Source organism: Homalodisca vitripennis, chromosome 1 (assembly GCF_021130785.1).
Source record: "Homalodisca vitripennis isolate AUS2020 chromosome 1, UT_GWSS_2.1, whole genome shotgun sequence".
NCBI lineage: Eukaryota > Metazoa > Arthropoda > Insecta > Hemiptera > Cicadellidae > Homalodisca > Homalodisca vitripennis.
Window position 1 is genome coordinate 165,818,140 of NC_060207.1, and position 19,000 is coordinate 165,837,139.

Here is a 19,000-nt window from a genome sequence, read left to right on the forward strand (position 1 = left end):
ATAAGATGTTTATAAAATTACTTAACAATAGAACCAATTCGCTGTTAATGTTAATTTTGAAGACACGTAGCTATTTAAAATTATATGCAACGTGCTGAAAGCCTATAATATTATGTTTGTTACAACTCTATATACCTTACAATGCTTGAAACTACGTTATTAACTGATTTTTAACTTCTATATCTGACAGTTGCAAGGTTAATCCCTCTCGGGAGAGAAGGGCGAGCTTTAGCGATTCATTATTTTCTTACAATCATGCACTGAGAATCAGATTCGGATTAACTGTTTTAAATTAGAGAACACAGAGTTGATGATGGGTTCGCATTGACGAGGGCCGGTTCTGGGTCGGAGTGTACCGGGCGTGGTGGGGGGAGAGGAGGGGGAGAAAGCTGTTGTGAAGGTGAAGTCGACTGGCCTACAGGCAACAGGCAACAGCTAGTCAGTGCGAGTGTAGATCTGGTGGAATGTAAGCGGAGCGGCCAGCAGAGGTGACTGAACCGCTGCCGTGCCCGCTGCTGTCAGGTGTTGTGTGTGTTCTCTGTGCTCCTGTTCCTGCTCCACCGTCCAGGATAACACCACCATGAGATGAACACTATGGCGCCTCGGCCTGTAAGTACACTACAGTAGCCTGTCAATCACCGTCGCTATGGCGACACGGCAGCTAGCCTCGGTCGGTACCAGTTTCCAAGGTGAACGCCTGATTAAAATGACAAATATCTGGCATATTTCTGCTCGCCGGTGCCTGCCTTTTGTGGTTTCCCAGTAAGAGACCAAGATGGTGGCGGTAGTGTGTCCAGAACTACGGAACAAAGGTTAGGTCGCTTACTAAAGGTTACCTCTGCAGTTTCCAATTGCTCTGTAGCCTCGCGATCTGTTACCAGGTGTTCTTTGTATAGTTGACACCGTAGACACCTGCGCCGTGTTAATCAACCGCATACAGCTTCATAACCAAATATTTTGTTAAACACCTAAATTTGTCATCTCACTATTTTGCCACCGTGGACGTTTAATACAAATGTAATGAATTTTGTTTACAAATACATCCTTTGTTGAAAACAAAGTCACAGTTGCACTTGCCATTTGCAAAGCTTCAGTATGGGGAAAGAGAGCACTATCAATTTGTTAAAACTAAATCAAACTCTTGAAAATTCTACAGGTAACATTTCGTTTCTCCTATTACTCGAAATTCGGAGACTTTAATGCAAGGTTGATTGGAAACTGAAAGGGTGTAGATTCTCAAATCTCGTGACTTACAAATGTCCTATTAACATACCTGTGCAAATTATATTTTTTTTTACATAATTAACTGTTTTGATTTATATCCAAACTAATATAATATTACTATTTATATTATTTTGCTCCTAATATAAATTTTACGAGATCAGTCATATTATTTTATGTAGATACTTCAGAAAGGTTTGTATTATTTGTTTACGAAATAAACCTAAATAATTGTTTTAGGTTATATGTAACAAATCAGTAACAAGTGGTTCTTTTATTAATGTGCAACCCAAACGATTTCAAATTAATAACACTATTATACAACCATTTGGATAAGCATAAATTCATCAAACATAGAAACAATTTTATAGGTTATTAAACAAGTTTTCAAATTTAACTGGTTGGTATGTGTTTCTGTAGAACAACTTGTATTTCATCATTCAATACTGTAAAAGTTAAAAGTCAAAAGTGGTCACTAAAGCATTAATAAATTCACTATTGTATTAATTGACTATGACTTCGGTGCCTGATTTTGAACTTGATATAAGTGGCAAATCACTTGTTTAGTGTTAAATAAAACCAATCGTCAATTTCTATCAAATAGATAAAACCACACAGGTCTTTCAAGGTTTTGATAAGATTTGATGTTATCTCAAACATGTACAGGTCAGAAATCTAGGCAGTAAATATAAAACCTGACCTGTGATCGCCAAATTTATTGCCGATTTTATAGTTTTTGAGGCTGTATAAGTTGGAATTTTATTATACTACTATAAATATTTTATGTGTCATGGTACATCATGGATCAAAAGAGGAATCATAAATATTTATTAAATGGCCAATTACAGATGATCCTATTATTATTTTTTATTGCTTCTTTTCCTTGGGCAAAAAATATAAAAGTTGTCTGTAATATCAGATAAGTTATTATAAAAATACATTACATAAGACACTCTCAGTTTTTACCGCAACTAAATGCAAAACTAAATTTGCATTCGGTACTGAGAGAAAATATAAACCTCACCACAGCATTTTGTATTATGTTTTACACTTTAAACTATGTCTGAGTTGATATAGATTCAATAGCATAAATAAATAAAGGCCTATTCTCTGAAATTCAGTTTGCCAAAAATGTGAGTTGAGGCCATTACCAAATTATTGTGTTAAATCTACCAAATAACAAATGGAAAATCCTATGAATATTATTTTTTTTTTTACTGGAATTTTCTATGTCACAAAATTGATCAATGAGTCCATTAGCAATAAGAAACTAAAAAATAAATAAAATAAGCGAATAATAACAGTTTGTTTTAATTGAAACCATAAAGGGTTAACTTTATTTTGAAGAAAGAAAATCAAACTCATTTATATTAAAACCTTTTGTATAAGATTCAAACGTTTACACATTAGCTACTACACCTATAAATTAAAGGAAATTTTTCAATATATATATACTTATGTTCTTTATTGTGGTTACAACGAATAAAAAACTGACTGGACGAGTTAAAGTTTATAGCCCAATTAATTTGTATCCAAAAAGGAAACTGAACTTGTGCAAACCATAAATTAACAAAATATATGGGGAAAGGTGGGCCTGTTGGATAATCTATTAATTCGCATTTGCAAAAGGCCTTAATTTTTGTTTCTAAAAAAATAGGAAATTGTTTTTTATTAGTTGAGATACTGCTGTGGCATTTTAAACACATCCGTCTCCCATAAGAAGGTGATAATGATGATAAGCTTAAGATGTAATTGCTTTTTCTGTATTATTTAAGATTAGATTGATCTTGGCTCAATAAATTTTCCCACTAAAGCAAAGACAAATTTCAATTAACCTGTGAGCGAAGCACTCGAAACTTCGAAAATATCAGTAATAATGCAGAGATATAAGCAAGAGTTTAAAAACTGTAATTTATTTTGGAATACGTCACCACAATTCCATATCTTATCATTCAATCTACTATTCCTTTCAGATCAAAAATATTTTAATAACTAAAATTAACACGCGACTGAGAAGAATTCCTTTAACGTATTATTTCAAATTACTGATCCTGACCAGTTCTTTACATCTTTTAATTGTAAACATTGAAGAACAGTGGAAATGAAATTAGGTTAAAGTTAATGAGACGTTATCAATCCTAAGTGTTATTTCATTGAGTTACACCAATATTTTAGGCGAATTCCCCTTTGAAAGTGAAAAACTATATTAATTATTATATAAATTCAATAGAAGGAATGTTCCTTTGAAAGTTCTAAGAGCAGATGGCATATTAGGTTCAGTTATCTCTTCATAAAGTGCAGGAATATAGAATTATGGAGATTTGCACTCTATCATAATTTAAGGCAGTATTTCAGGTAACAATCTTCATGGTGCCTTTCTTGCACAAGAATATTCAAATAATTAAAGGCGTTCTTTCACGTGAGAGACACTTTGGCGTTTCAAACATTCATGCAACGGTTTCAGCGCAGGTCAACGTTAATCTGTTAGAACTTTCCAGTAGATCTTTTGCGTCGCTGGGTATCGGCATCGCTTCGAAACGTGGAGATAGAAATATGTTACTATAAATAACTTTCTTACTTTTATGTGGGCATACGTATTACGTAGTCCATGTATTTCACTACAGCAAAACTGAATGTTGCCTAAATTCCTTAATTTGCATGCTGCATTTCCATGAGTTAGTTTTGGCTTTTAGAACTGCAATGGAAAATACTAATACGAGTTTTTGTACTATGTAGCTGCAATTCTTTGAAACTTTCAATGATTAATAGCCGAGAGCATAAGAGAAAGTTTTAAATCATTTGGAATTAGGAAGCCTACTATTAAATGGGTAACAGACTGGTCAAGAATTACTACAAAATGTATTTGATTCGACTTTGTTGACGTTAAATCCTTGGGCATTACATCAGATGAACAGTAAAGGAGTATGAGGATGATTTACGTTTCATTGTTTCTTAGAAATGCCTTATTAGTCAATATTTTAGCGCGATGCCCTAGGACGGCTCAATACAGAGAAGAGAAGGATGAAACTCGTGATCGGTGAGCCAATAAAATCCGACGTGATGGTCTAGGTGTTCCAGTACAGAGAAGAAAAGGATGAAACGCGTGATGAGGTGAGCCAATAAAATCCGACGTGATGGTCTAGGTCTTCCAGTACAGAGAAGAGAAGGATGAAACGCGTGATGAGGTGGGCCAATAAAATCCGACGCGATGGTCTAGGTCTTCCAGTACAGAGAAGGATGAAACGCGTGATCAGGTGGGCCAATAAAACCCGACGCGACGGACCAGGTCTCCCAACACAGAGGAGAGACCACCGAGTGGCTTTAGTCGACAAGATTTCGTCCCGCGATAAGCTCTGGCCCGGGGAGCAATATATTAAAAATGTAAAATACAGAAGAGCCCGTGTGACATTATGTTAGAAATGTCAAGGGTCTAGGTGATCGTTAGTCATCTGCTGTCTCTGGCGGACCTGCCCGTGGTAATCCTACAGGCGCTCCCGCTTATCTCCCGCAGTTCCGAGTCGTGTCCTTAGGATCCTACAGGAGCGATCCTCAGGATCAACCTAATACCTCGGACTCGGGCGTGGTCGTCTTAAACAAACTATCTATAAATCTACGGGTTAATTAAAATACCATTAATTCGTGCATTGGACACTACTACTAAGACTAAATAAGAGATTCAGATTGTGTAGACCATTAACAAATGAATGTTGTAGTCACGGACATTTTACGTCTTGTGTGCGCTGTGGTATTTATGTGTTCATGTAGTTGTATGCTAGTTACATAATAATTTTTGATGAAATAAAATACACGTATTTCTTTACCTTTTCGATATTCTGGAACACATTTGAATCCTTTTAATCAATACGCGTAGTTAATTATATTTCCTTGAAGCTGCTTTAAAATAATATATCAAAAATCTTACTTTTATTTAGATTTTTACATTGTTTTCATGTTATATGAATATTTAATTCCTTGTACTTTTATCAAGTTGTATTTTATTTCACTGTGTTCTTTTTCATACTGTAAACTTCTATAGGTAAGTTGCCTGCAATTATTTAGTAGAAATATTCTTTCATATCAGTCCACTTTTAAGTTGTAAATTGTATACTTTTGTATGTGATGTTTAACTGTAAAATCAATATTTAGTGCTTGATATATAATAAGCGGATTGGAGACTTCAACGTATGGATTGAAAGAAGCGCTAAATTGTATTATATTTCATAGACCCTGAATGAAATAAACGTACTCGGCAATGAGGAATTGATGACTAAATAAGAAATAAATTTAAATACAAGTAGGCAATGTTAATACACCCCTAATGCTAGTTATGGTATTCTGATTAAAATTTTGAGGAATACTTGTAAAAACTGAATTTTTAATGAATCAACATCGGTTCTTAAATGAGCAACATATACAGTGACGGCTAGTTTCGTGCACTTTACTTAATTGTGTTCCACTTACACAGGTACATTTCATTGAACACAGATAGATTAGGGTCTATACATTACAGCTTTACTTATCCTTACATCTTTCGTGTTCGATAAATGTTACGTCTATAGTTTCTTATATGCAAAATTCGATTCACAATATATACTGTATATAACCGGATATTATGTAAATTTTACTTAATGTTAACTTGTTTGCTTATATATTAAAAGGTACGGCACACAAAATGTCGCGTAACAGGCTTCGCTGAAGTTGCATGCAATATTGCAAGCATATAGCACATTTCATGTTTCATATGTTCTGCGTACAGACAGACAGGCTAATCACACAGAAATAATGACATGGATTCTTTCTCGAGATATATTGCCACATGATACAGTTCTATTTGTTAAGTAGATGTTTATAGCAGTTTTTAAATAATCAAAGTCAACATATCAAGTTATAATGTAATGTATGTGTTGGGTTAGTTACATGTAAATGGCAAAAAAAAAATGTTTTAAATCTTTAAATCATAAGTACTACTTTACTTTTGAAGTGACAATTTTCGACATAAAACGTGCATTATCACCAATGTAACCAAATTCGATTAATATTACCTTTGTGTGATGACGCCGAATTCCAAGCAATTGCTAAATACGTTGTCATTACAGGATAAACGCGGGGACACATGTATACAAACAGATACCGTCGTTCCCGATTGATCTGCGGTTTTCAGTCTAGCTACAGCACAGCCAAAAATATTTTATTTTTTCTAAATATTGGTGTTTCCAAATACTTTTCTTTTACCTTGGGAAAGAACTGCGGAGTGCTCGCTCGCTGTAGACAAATAATGATAAGTAACATGCAAACAACGCAGACAGCAATTCTCTTCTCCTTCTGTTCTAAATGGCAAAGTACGAGTAATTTTAGTAATTGGTGCACGCAGCCCCAGCTGCCCGTCACCTGCTTCTCAAAGCAACTCCGGATCGACAATCTGCAAGTAGGTATTGTTATACTATTTCTATACAGATGCATCCGCTGTGAAGTCTTGCCGTTGTGTGTAATAGTTTCTTATTTTTTTAAAACTCAACATATGCCTATTCACCCAAATTTAATGATCTATTTTTATCTCAAATACAGTTACTAAATACTTAGGAACCATGATCATAATTTCATATTTTTTAAAAATTTACTAGTCCTTTTTGTAATTTTTAAATAAAATATATGAAAGGATTTTAAAAAGTTAATAGCAGCTCTGAACGTCTATTAAATTTCTATTAAAACAATTACCAGCTAAAACACACACACGTTTTATCCATCGCCAAACGCAAGTAAGTTATGATCTTTGATCAAATATATGCATGTATAATTTATAAATATTGATAATTTATTCCCAGTAATAAAAAATGTTTTTAATCCTACGTATTAAATGTTTATTTTTATTATATTTGTGAAGCCTTTCGCATTAAAGAACATTCAAAACTACAAATATTATATAACTAAGTATCACCTATCATAGTCAAATATTATTTATGAAATTCAAACAAGAAATTAAGAGAAGAGAACGAAATAAAGAATCTTAATTTATTTGTAATGAGGCAGTTCTAATTTTTAAGTATTATTATTCCCAAAGATACGTCTAAAGCAAATTATATTTCAATACGTACTTTGTTTACAATACCAGATATAGAAAAGGTAGATCTTACGGAAACCTACACTTTAATCATATGAATAATTTTGAAATTTCATATTATGAATGCAAGTCCAATTTAATAAAAAATGCCTCAAGGTTTATAAAACTAATATATAACGCGTGGGTTATATATCCGACTAGCCTTACAGTTCCTTTTATTTTTTTATTTAATAACGACCAAAATGAAATTCTCCACGTGAGCTCCTTTTATTTATATTGATTCTTATGTTTAATGATTTGTCACTGTCGCTTCCGACGAAAAACGTAGTTTTAAAATTTTGGATTTATTTTTGTATAAATTCTCGTTGCGGCTCGGTTAGAGCACATTTCATACGAAACCTTTTGTATTATAAATCTTATTTTACTGGATTGGTTGATCGATTTTTAATTTTTTTTTAACTCGTCATATTGAAGAAGTCTTTTAACATTCCTAAGTATTCAATAGAAAGTGTGCAAAAATATGCCTGAAATTCTTTCATGAGGGTGATTAAAATCGGCATATTTATACTCGTATTAAGTCTATGTAAAAATACAAATTCATTTTTGAGTATCTTTCAAGATAAAACAAATTGGAAATATAAACACGTAATTCTGATTGGGGACGGTTTCGCATATTGTTCGTAAGATTTGTTGATCTTGTTGACGTACGGACATGAACGATGTTCAAAGAAACCCTGAAATCCGGTACGCCAATAATTGTCGTTGGCAAAACATTATATAATCCGCGTGGTTTTAAGAAATTATGAGAGTTTCATATATTTACCAGTAAGAAAAAACATACATGATAATTTAGTTAAATCATAAACCTGGGCTATTTTTAAGGTACCGTAATGTTTTAGTTCAATTTAATCACAAGTTTAGTTTTTAACTTCTCACTATAAAAAAAGTTAAAAATTTGTTTGTACGGTTTTTAATTTCCTCTCTCCATTTTATATTGTTTTACTACTATGTATTGTGGCGGGTTTGATAATGTTTATTTATTAGATTGTTTGTTTTTTTACATTTTTAAATCACTCATTTTCATATCATTACATCGTCCCAACTAAGGTTAAAGTACACTAAATTTCAGGTTTCTTATTTTCATATGTTTCAAGCTATAGTTAAAAGATGCTTAGAAGAAAGTACCGTATTGTACAGTAATGTATTATTACTGTGTAATGCAATTATACAGTATAATGTATTATTAAACAGGTTATTAAATCAAATTACGTTTCAGATTTATGTGTCATATAATATTTAAATGTATGTTACATATTTAAAACTCTTGAAGCTGTAGAAGATGTTGCTGTATTCGTTTGACGGTTCACCCAAGAAACGTGCTTACTGAGTAGGGAGATATGTCAATATTCAATGTTTTCACGGATATCTATATTAAATGTAGAAGACGGGTAAAACACGTAACACGGACTATAGTAGGGGCTGCCCGTGTATACATGTTCACAGCTGTATCCGTTCTCGAAATCGTGAGGGGTTGAAATGGTTCGCTAACGCTCAGCCAAATGATATGTGATATGTAAAAAAATCAACGGATTTAGCTGGAGTTTACTGTGTCTGTGAAATGCATATTTTTATGGGAAAATCAATATATAGTATTCAAAAAAACCAATGAACAATTTAGTACAATTTTTAAAAGCCTCAACTCGATACATTTGAATTGTTTAAATGTGTAATATCGTCGTTCTAGCTGGCCATTTATGTTATAATAGTGACTTTTTTATGCCTCGCAGAAGAAAATGCTTAAGTTTGTGATTTTGAAAAGCTTTCTTTAAATGTGCACCTAAGAGCCAGCGGTAAAACACAAGCGGCGTTAGCTTGATACCGTTTTTAGCTAAACGCTAGATTTCCCAAATCAAAAGTTAAGGAGAACCTACTGCAACGAATTAGATTTTTCTATCGTGTTTCGTTGTCATACCGTCGTCCAACTCGGCACTTTTTTTTAAAACCGCAAACTAAGTGCTTACCTCGCGTCCGAACCTCGGGATGCCCACCTTGATAGTAAGCGGAAACTAATAGTTGGTTGGATTTACAATGCTGTAAATTACGAAACTTTATGCGATTAAGGTGACTCTGGCGGCTTGACATATTAATTGTCCAAGCGACAAATCCCAGGCGGCTAACTTACAGGTATTTTCATCCGTCACCTGTAATATACAGTTGTGAGCGGCCATTACATACTCACCTGCTTTACTGGCTCATTTTACAGGCAATGGCGGGAAGTAATTAATTAGGTAATGTTGTAAATAATGTTGTTTCTGTGTATAATATTACACGTTTTTTTTCTTTTCTTTTCATAAAAAAGCTTATTTGAGTCGGAAGTGAATACAGGTATAAATTTCTAACGTACAATGTAATTGATAGTTTTTTTACAACAGTTTAAATTAAAAAAAGAAATAAAACGAAATTATAAATATTTCAATTATCTATCTGAGAGCAAACACAATTATTCAAAAGTGCATTCAACATCGTTCCGATTCCAGTTGTGGCGAATTGCGTAATAACGATTATCATTTAAAATTTCCGATTCCACGTTAAAACGTTAACACAATGAATAGACTGCGATCTTGAAATTTTCGGTCCCGCTGCGGAGAGCCATCTTAAATGGCCAGATTCGACGCGATGTGAACCGGAAAATATGAATTAATAAAACTGATCCTTGCGCATCAGGAGCACAGTCGATGATTGACAGGCAACCGGACCGGATTGTGAGTTCGCGTGTGAGAGCGCGCTTGGACGTAATCCTTCAGGGTCCACGGTTCTCCGGACAGAGTACAAATGATAGACGACAACCTCCGCTTAAGTACTCAGTAATGGTGAAATCTCTCATTTTAGAAGGGAGGAGTAGATTTAATCCTAATTGGAAATTTACTTCCATCTGCTTGTCTGATAAGTAAGCGAGCAAACAGTTGAGGCCTTTAATGATTTACTAATTACAAATATGGACATTTTAGAGTTACACAACGATATGTTGCGGCAAAATTTCTGATACTTATTCTGTTTCTGGTTTTCCATATTTAAGATATCATATACAGAGCAAGTAAATTTATTAAAGTCATTTATAGTGCTATGATAATTTTAAGAAATCGAACTTTGTACACAATTTAGCATGTTGTATTAATTATGTTGGTAACTAAACAGATTATAGGTAGACAGTTATTACACAGAGATATTTAAATAACTTTGTTATGCTAGGTTGAGAAAGTAGATTCGTAATATTTATATCGTTTTATTTTGTAACAGTAGGACTCTATAGGTCATGAATAATTTCTGTTTATTATATAGAAATTTAAGTGCTGGATTATTTACAAAATGACATGACTAATAGTACCTTAAGAATGCCTTATTTATACACGAGCCTATTGTATTCTTTCTGTGAAAACCCCTAAAACATATGATTGAAACATGAATGACAGATATAAAAAAAACCACAACCCAAATATTGTGTGGCCCCGCGTCGTTCTAGTACATCTCTGCGTGTTCAGAGCTATTTTCTAACTTTTGTTATATTTTATGCAGAGTTCTCGTGATGTTGGATGTGTTTTTTTAATAAAATGACGAAAAATGTCCATCATCCTATAATCTTACAACACACTACTACTATTTACATAATCGGTGCCATAAATCTTCCATATGAAACAACTAGTCAGGACTTTCAAATATGAACCACAAACGTGTGTCAAGATGTTCATCACTATTCTCAACAGTACAAAGCAAGTACATGGAAACTTGACATTTATACGGTCAAAATAATTTTAAAATAAAGGTAAGCGAAAAATAGTACTTACAACACATTTTAAAACTATTGTCAGATGTTTTAATTCAGTGTAACTAGTAATAAGGCAAGTAATCTGAATTTGTATTTTGTATATTTATTTATTGAGTTGTCTGATAATTAAATCTTGATAATTTATTATTATATTTATCGATTTTAAAAGCTTACAAGACTAAAACAAAAACACAAAATTAAATAGTAGGAATTCCCATAAATCATACACTTTTGATTGACTTAACCTTTAAAACGTAAAAACAGCAAAATTTGTTGTATTTCTGAACTTGGAAAAAGTAATTTAACACATTCACTACATTACTCTAATTGACGTAACGTTTTATACTGTACGATCTCGTGCACCAAAGTAAATCTATTAGTAGTTCACAATTTATTGCTCTCAAGTCAAGAAAACTCTTCCAATGACTGGAGTTTTATACTTCATTTTACGTTATTATCCTTTAAAACGTCTGCTTTTCATACAGTTTCGTTATTACAATTGCCAAATCGGTGTTATTGATCCTTATCTATACTTTCCACTTAATTAATTGTTTTCTTCTCATGCTTTGGTGGCATTAGGAAAACTATATTTTGATGTAAAATAAGACCAAAACAACCATTTATTTAAATCTCATCATTTATTATGGATAATGTGTAAGGTTTAGATGGCAAATGTCCGAATGTCTTACAAAATAATGTGCAATAAAATAATTCAAAGCAATATTAACAACTTAAACCCTAAATTTAACACATTGCTGAATAAACAAAGTAAAATCTGTTTTGCTTGGAGTTGATACAAGTATATAAATGACGAGTTACAGCTTGTTATACTTGATATATAAACTGGACAAGCACAATCACCCCTTGTGTTGCAGGTGGGAAGGGTAAAAGCGACATCTAGCGGCAAGTATCGCCTTTCAGATTACAAATATGGGAGGATGTTTCTAGCTTCCCGTGTTGGTGAGGTGCACGACCTGTCATGTCGCATTTATGTCTCCCCTTTCACAAGTGGATTCATTTCACTCTCTTTCACCCCTCCCCCTTCGCCGTTCCTACTTTGAACAAATCTGACTTTTCTTGTCGCTTAGTCATAATACATTCGCCGTAAAATATTGTTTCCTAACATTTTAAACATGGTAGTATGAGCGTAGTTAAGTAGGAAAACGTAGCATGTGTTTCAAAAACATAAGTTCATACAAATCCAGGTACACCATATTAATACGAAAATTGTGAGATAACTGCTGAAATACAGTACATTGAATATAAGCTTTTTGAAAACCGAGAAGCATTACTTCCAAGGCACCATAACTGGCTTAAACGAATATTTTCCAAGTTTTCATCTGGAAGTTTATCACTTGGAAACGTACTTAAAAATGTCATTTTCCCAAGTGAGAACAATACAAATTATATTGAAAATTACTTTCGAAATACGCTGAATATGTTTATAACACTGAAATAAATCTAATAGAAACATGAGAAATTCACTTTCCCTTAGAACTGAAAGGAAGGGTAATTAATCATTTTAAGTATATATTGAATAAATCCGTTTACATTTGAATTACTTGACCTTCACTGATGATCCTATAGAAAAAAGATATTTTGTCAGTTAAAAACAACCCTTAAGAGACTGAAAAGACTTTGACATTTTCCCTATAAGAATAATGTTAAACACCTTTACACAATTTCTCTTCGTGATTGTGAAATGAAGATTTTGTTGAATATCTCTTTTGTAAATGTAAGATTTTTATGAATTCAAATGTATAAGACTTATTTGATACAGAGCTACAACAGCTATTGAAAATAGTCCAAAGTAGCTTAGATTTAGCAGAAAATTTAATTAAGGATAATATCCTTGGGTCCTTATAAATCAAGCCGTTTTGATGATATGCCATGCAATACACTTACTGTAGTTCAATAATTGAGGGAGTAGAATCATTGAAATAACAATAAAAGATGTCATTAAAGAGATTACTCATTACCGATTGTATACAACACGACCGTAACATGTTTTTTGCTCGTGCAATGTAAAAAATAAAACATAATTAGTTAGTATTATAAAACAGTAACTAACTCGAAATGGTTTACGTACTAAATCTTAAGCTGTCGTTCATAAAATTATATACAGTTAGAAATTGTAATCGCTGCAATTTCAACAAATTAAATATTTACTATAGGTTAACGCCATTGTCATAAACAGACTCTTCCAAACAGAAACGATGGGATGTGGGATGGAAGTGTACACCTGAAGTGACCCTGGGATCATCACCGCGTGGTGACCCTTGGTCAGTGAAGGGTCAGTGTGTCAGAGTCGGACACGGAGATTACCTGACACATTGACACCAAGATATCGACGTGCCAACCATTCGTCTTGGACCACATCAGTATAATCAAAACGTTGTATCTAACCAACGGGAGGCTACAAGTTCTATTCATAACGTCAAGCCAATTTCACACCTCAAACTAGTTTGAAGAATAGTGCACGGCGAAAGGTATACTTTAATACAAGCGAATCTGAAATATTGATTTTTACTATTTGAAATATGCCAAATCTGTATCAAATTACGTTATATTTTAATTTTTTTAGTTCGTTTGTCACCAATGATAATGATGGTCTCTTATTGTAAGTGCACCTTGATATATTAACTTTTAACTTTTTTTAATTTGCATGTAATTAATTTGAACTGTTTCCATCGAATTGAAACAATGAGATGTATAATTTTTGTAAAGCCTAATTCTATATGCTATTTGTTATGGCACTTTTGTATTAATTGATATGATTGCGTTGTTTCAACTAATTCATTTATAGAAATATGTCATTGCAACTACCGTACGCTAACTGAGATTTAACCATTCCTTTTTCATATTTTAAATTCCTCCTCCTTCCATCTTACAACGTTAAGAAATATCGAACAATTTGTAAGCACATCATTTTCTTTGAATTTGGCGCAAGTTTCTGAAACACGTCACTTTTGGTGTAGTGTAATAGTTGAAATAAAAATTTTGCCCAAATGTTTAAACTATTTATTGGTTTATATTGGTTAATTAATTCGAGTACAACAATTCGAGTTTATCTACAATTTCCCTAATTCATACTTCTCTAAACTGTGTACAAACCCTAACTTGAAACCTTACGTGATATCAATGAGATAACTAGCATGGTTGTCATAATACCTGTAAGTACAAAATAATCCCTAAAAATAATATAAATCTTCAATTATCTTCCGAGATGTCTACGGAAATAACTTTCTTCTGATTGTGCTGGAAAGTATATTTTAATTGTGTGTTCCCCTCATCCTCTAATCGTCGTAGATTTGCACAACAATACAAAATCACGTTGCCATGTTTCCCTTGTTATTAGCTGTTGAACTGTTGTGGTTTGAGCATCAGGTTTTCAATACTACTTAGCGAAATCCAAATTATTACTTGGTTTTCCTTCTGCAACTATAAACCCAAGACTGTCTGCCACTTATGTAATATTTTTCATGTGTTTTAATTTACCTTTTGCGTTGTCTTCCAAAACAATAAAACAAATAAACTAATCTTAATCGGCATCAGTTATAACATGACTGTACTTGTGCCAAGGGTTGGTGCTTCAGGCTTAGGCACATATTGCGCACAACTTCACTGCTGGAGCAGTGAAGTCCAGATTTCTCTGGCTATAACCTTTCTTAATCCTGGAACCCGTAAGGTTCATAGAACCTGGCTGAAGGTTCATAGAAATTCAGTGCTCAATCATTTCACTTAATTCGGATGCGTATATTCAAGGCCATATTTTGGCAGAATTAATGTGCTTTGAGATTAGTAGCCCTCAGAAACCAATAGCCTAGACGTCTCGTGGTTCCTGTGACCGGATGATATATGTACGCGCCTAAAAATCAACCATTTAGTGGAACTATTACCCTCGTTTCTTTCTAGAAGCTAGTAGGTCATTTAGGCCAGGGAGCTTTTAAAGGATATACTGTTCAAGTGGTTAAGTACATTTAGAGACAACAGACTTTCAGGAGCCAGGAGGTTTAGCATACGCAAGTTTCAAAGGCCTGGAGTTTTTAATACTAACATGGGATTCTACCTTAATCTTGTAACCAGTGAGCCCAAAGGTCTTTTTTAGTTTGTTAATGAAGAACCCAACTTACAATCCCTTTGCTCTCCATTGCCAACCTTCGGCGATGAATACAAACTTGTATAGCTTATTTATATACTGGTAACTCAAATTATTGTATAATTGCTGGTTATTTTATGGACGGTATTTACCAGTACATGACAATTTGATTGTTATTCGTTTAGAAGTATAATTTTTATAGCCTTAAAATAAAACTGCTAGAGAAGAGTCTGCTAACAAAAAAATAAAAGAAATGCAGGAAAATTATGTTTTTTTTTTTTTGCACATTCCTAGGACAGTTTCCATGTAATGACAGCAGGAGTGCACTTGTTGCCGAGTATGCAACAACAGAAACTTCACGTTTTGAGATTTGCTATCTCAGTTCTTTAGTGTCATACGCAAATTAAACTTTTCTTCTGCAATTTGATCAATTCTAGTCATTTAATTTATTGTGGTGATACGGTGCTAAACTTCAAAAACATGTTTTAGCAAATGTTAAGTATACAGGGTTTGTTTAGTACTGTAATGTTGATATAAAATACAAAGTTACTGTCTAATATTGGTACATGAAATTCATAGAATGTTTGTACCGTGGTTGGCATATTTTCGATGTTATTCTCGTGTATTTTTATTTCTGTTTGTCACAAAAAACCAAACTAAATGTGTTTAGTTTCATTTCGCATAAAAATTGAGTTTCATGCTATTCTCCGATGGGTACACTCATATCGCCATTTATGCCATTTTTTGCTGAAAAACTTTTTCAGTACTTTTTACTTTTTTACGCATTGTTAAATTTAATTTTAATTTTACACTCCAAAACCTAGCACGTGCAAGCATTTTTGATATATGAATAAAGCGTATATGTATACAGTATTAAAAAATAATTAACATTTGTTGAAAGTTGATTTCAGAAAGAAGTCATTAGTTTATGTAAGTTCTTGTGTCAATTAGTTTTGAATTAACTGTAAAGCAATAACAGAAATTAACTGTACAAATCCGTGACGGTATAAAAAGAAAAATTAACTTAGGTGTATTAGTAAATTTCAGTTTTGACAGAACATTTCCTAGGATCCGACATTAATGTCCCCGGTCCCAGCGAGTCACGGGGTTTAACTGCGGGGCTATCAAACTTTACTATCATAAAGCTCGTTTCTCGCGGATTACGACACAATGCACACATTGCGCCTCCATGTCCGTCCGTCCGTTGTCAGCGTTGACTGATTTACGATAATCGATTCCTGTCGTGGCCAACCGCCACTCGCACTCGCCTGTTCGATTGTAGGCACTCGGCAGTCGCCAGGGGTGGCGAAACTGTGCATAACAGACGATGGTCAGGCTTCCACAACACGTACGCACAGATTGTCCAACAGCTCGGACCGGAGAGACATGTCTTGGCCAACTACCACTCGCCTGATCGATTGTAGGCACTCGGCAGTCGCCATGGTGGCGCAACTGTGCATAACAGACGATGGTCAGGCTTCCACAACACGTACGCACAGATTGTCCAACAGCTCGGACCGGAGAGACATGTCTTGGCCAACTACCACTCGCCTGATCGATTGTAGGCACTCGGCAGTCGCCATGGTGGCGCAACTGTGCATAACAGACGATGGTCAGGCTTCCACAACACGTACGCACAGAGTGTCCAACAGCTCGGACTGGAGAGACATGTCGTGTTCAACACGTACGCACAGAGTGTCCAACAGCTCGGACTGGAGAGACATGCCGTGGCCAACACGTACGCACAGAGTGTCCAACAGCTCGGACCGGAGAGACATGTCTTGGCCAACTACCACTCGCCTGTTCGATTGTAGGCACTCGGCAGTCGCCATGGTGGCGCAACTGTGCATAACAGACGATTGTCAGGCTTCCACAACACGTACGCACAGAGTGTCCAACAGCTCAGACCGGAGAGACATGTCGTGGCCAACTACCACTCGCCTGTTCGATTGTAGGCACTCGGCAGTCGCCATGGTGGCGCAACTGTGCATAACAGACGATGGTCAGGCTTCCACAACACGTACGCACAGAGTGTCCAACAGCTCGGACTGGAGAGACATGTCGTGGCCAACTACCACTCGCCTGATCGATTGTAGGCACTCGGCAGTCGCCATGGTGGCGCAACTGTGCATAACAGACGATGGTCAGGCTTCCACAACACGTACGCACAGAGTGTCCAACAGCTCAGACCGGAGAGACATGTCGTGGCCAACTACCACTCGCCTGATCGATTGTAGGCACTCGGCAGTCGCCATGGGGGCGCAACTGTGCATAACAGACGATGGTCAGGCTTCCACAACACGTACGCACAGAGTGTCCAACAGCTCGGACTGGAGAGACATGTCGTGGCCAACTACCACTCGCCTGATCGATTGTAGGCACTCGGCAGTCGCCAGGGGTGGCGCAACTGTGCATAACAGACGATGGTCAGGCTTCCACAACACGTACGCACAGAGTGTCCAACAGCTCGGACCGGAGAGACATGTCTTGGCCAACTACCACTCGCCTGATCGATTGTAGGCACTCGGCAGTCGCCATGGTGGCGCAACTGTGCATAACAGACGATGGTCAGGCTTCCACAACACGTAGACACAGAGTGTCCAACAGCTCGGACTGGAGAGACGTGTCGTGTTCAACACGTACGCACAGTGTCCAACAGCTCGGACTGGAGAGACATGTCGTGGCCAACACGTACGCTCAGAGTGTCCAACAGCTCAACCGGAGAGACATGTCGTGGCCAACTACCACTCGCCTGTTCGATTGTAGGCACTCGGCAGTCGCCATGGTGGCGCAACTGTGTATAACAGACGATTGTCAGGCGGGTGTCCATCAGCTCAAGAGTAATGCGTTAGTAGGCTACGCGTGTGAGCAATCCATCTCTGCGTGCATTTCAAGTGGACACGTCTCAGAAAATGCTGAATGGTGTCGCGATCAGCTTTTGTGAATTTTGAATGAGCTTACTTGTAGCCGAGCAACGAAAATGTACTATTCAAACTGGGCTGATATATCCACAGATGGCAAGAACATGAAGTCTGGAAATGCTTTATTGTAGAACAGAAAGAAGGACCAGATCTTCGACGCTACCAATGCTGGGACGGCAGCACGTCGATGGATTATTTCCGAGGAAAGACAACATTAAAAACTGTCTTTTTTATTTTATCACATTGTAAAATTGTAATGTTCCTGTAATGTAAGAAAACATATTTCAAAATTATGCAAGTTAGTGTAAACCATCATTTGTGGTGAAAAAATCTTTGTTACAGATGGAATGAATTCCATGATGCGAAATGTGCTACCAGCCAACTCCATCTTGCTTGTATAGAAACGATTACGACTATTCATATTCATGTAAAATTGAAGTCTATTCCTCAATTCGTTCCTCACTAACTCTCAGCTTATCACAATATTGTTGAAATTTTTAATTTTAACTAGTATACGAAGTACTTTAACGATAACCTCTATAGTTGTTGAAAAGCTTAGTTAAACTTTTAATCTACTACACTGGTTTTAGTGCACAATCTGAGACTACAAGATTCATAATAGTAAATAAATACTGCTCGGTGTAGTCAAGGTTTAGGAAAATTCAATTTTAAAACACTCTGAAAATCTTAATTTGTCAACCAAAACATACATCTGTTTTATAATATGTGTACCTTATAAAAGAAAAAACTTTAAAATGGCCTAAAAACCATGATTTTTCTAGATTGGTTTGTAATTTACCTATATTTTTTAAATAATGAAGATGTTAAATTGGAACACATAACATTTACTATGAGGTAAACTAAAATTTCCATAACTA

The 19,000-nt window shown here is 35.2% G+C and overlaps 1 protein-coding gene across 1 annotated transcript in view; it reads left to right on the plus strand.

Moving 5' to 3' along the window:
* The first annotated feature begins 400 nt into the window (after positions 1 to 400).
* Positions 401 to 19,000, plus strand: part of LOC124352669 (F-box/LRR-repeat protein 7-like) — a 103,667-nt gene continuing 85,067 nt past the window's right edge. Inside the window, exon 1 of the mRNA XM_046802249.1 lies at positions 401 to 609. The gene's annotated coding sequence lies outside the window, so the exon portion shown is untranslated. The remainder of the gene's footprint in view (positions 610 to 19,000) is intronic.